The sequence below is a fragment of the Apteryx rowi genome, unplaced genomic scaffold, assembly GCF_003343035.1.
Source record: "Apteryx rowi isolate R43461 unplaced genomic scaffold, aptRow1 scaffold_1965, whole genome shotgun sequence".
Classification (NCBI taxonomy): domain Eukaryota; kingdom Metazoa; phylum Chordata; class Aves; order Apterygiformes; family Apterygidae; genus Apteryx; species Apteryx rowi.
Genome location: NW_020448269.1, coordinates 9,830 through 11,537, shown reverse-complemented (window position 1 = coordinate 11,537; position 1,708 = coordinate 9,830).

The window sequence follows — 1,708 nt, the reverse complement described above, 5'->3', positions numbered from 1 at the left end:
CACCCCAAGGACACCGAGGAGGCTCGATCCCACTCTGGGGACACCCACGTGGGTGCCACCACCCTGAGGATGCCACGGTGGGTGTCACCACCCCAGGGACACCGAGGAGGCTCGATCCCACCTTGGGGACACCCACGTGGGTGCCACCACCCCAAGGACACCACGGTGGGTGTCACCACCCCAGGGACACCAAGGAGGGTCGCCACCACCCTGAGGACACCACGGTGGGTGTCACCACCCTGGAGACACCAAGGAGGGTCGCCCCCACTCTGGGGACACCCACGTGGGTGCCACCACCCTGAGGACGCCACGGTGGGTGTCACCACCCCGGGGACACCCACGTGGGTGCCACCACCCTGAGGACGCCACGGTGGGTGTCACCACCCTGGGGACACCAAGGAGGGTCGCCCCCACTCCGGGGACACCCACGTGGGTGCCACCACCCTGAGGACACCATGGTGGGTGTCACCACCCCGGGGACACCGAGGAGGCTCGATCCCACCCTGGAGGCACCCACGTAGGTGCCCCAACCCTGGGGACCTGGAGGCAGGTGTCCCCTCGCCATGGCCGGGGTGGGGGGGGGGTGGCAGCGGCCCTCGGTGGCCCCCAGCCGGGGTGGCCCGGGGTCCCCGGCTGCCCCTCCTCCCAGCTCCGGCGCGGGGGGCCCAGGCGTCCGGGCCCAGCAAAGGGTTAAGGACCCATAGAGCCCCGCGCGCGGGGGCAGGGCCTGGCGGCGGCAGCCGGGGCGGGCGGGTGAGCGGCAACTGGGGCAACTGGGGCAACTGGGAAGGGTGGGGGAGGGGGGGTGCGGTGGGGGAGGGGTGCGGCGCGGGGTGGGGGAGGGGCGGCGGGCCCCTCCCCCCTGCCGGCACTGCGGATGGGGGAGGGGCGCCCGCGGGGACCCCCAGACTGGGAGCGGGAGAGGGGCTGGGCACCCCCAAACTGGGAGGGCTGGAGGGGGGAGACCCCCCCGGAACTGGGAATGGGGGAGGGAAGCCCCATCCCCAAACTGGGAGCGGGGGAGGGGAGGAGAGGCGCCCAAACTGGGAGCGGGGGAGGGGGAGCCCCTGCCGAACTGGGAATGGGGGGGAGGGGAAGAGAGACAACCACCCCAAACTGGGAATGGGGGAGGGGGAGAGGATGAGCGGGGCCCCCCCAAACTGGGAAGGGGGGAGGGGGGAGAAACCACCAAACTGGGAATGGGGGAGGGGGCGGAATCCCCCGAACTGGGAATGGGGGAGGGGGGTGAGCGTGGGGATCCCCCGAATCCGTGAGGGGGGGGGAAGGGAGGCCCCACCGCCGGGGTGACGTCGAGCTCCTGAAATTGGGCAGCGGGGACAAAATTGGGCAGCGGCGGGCAAATTTGGGCAGCGGGGGGCGAATTTGGGCAGCGGGGCCGAAATTTAGTGGCAGGGACAAAATTCGTCAGCGAGGACAAAATTCGGGAGCTGGGACAAAGTTGGGCAGCGGGAACAAAATTGGGCAGCGGGGCTGAAATTGGGCAGCGGGGCCAAAATTTAGTAGCAGGGACAAAATTTAGTGGCAGGGACAAAATTCATCAGCGAGGACAAAATTCAGGATCTGGGACAAAGTTGGGCAGCGGGAACAAAATTGGGCAGTGGGGACGAAATTGGGCAGCAGGGACAAAATTGGGCAGTGGGGCCAAAATTTAGTAGCAGGGACAAAATTCATCAGCGAGGATAAAATT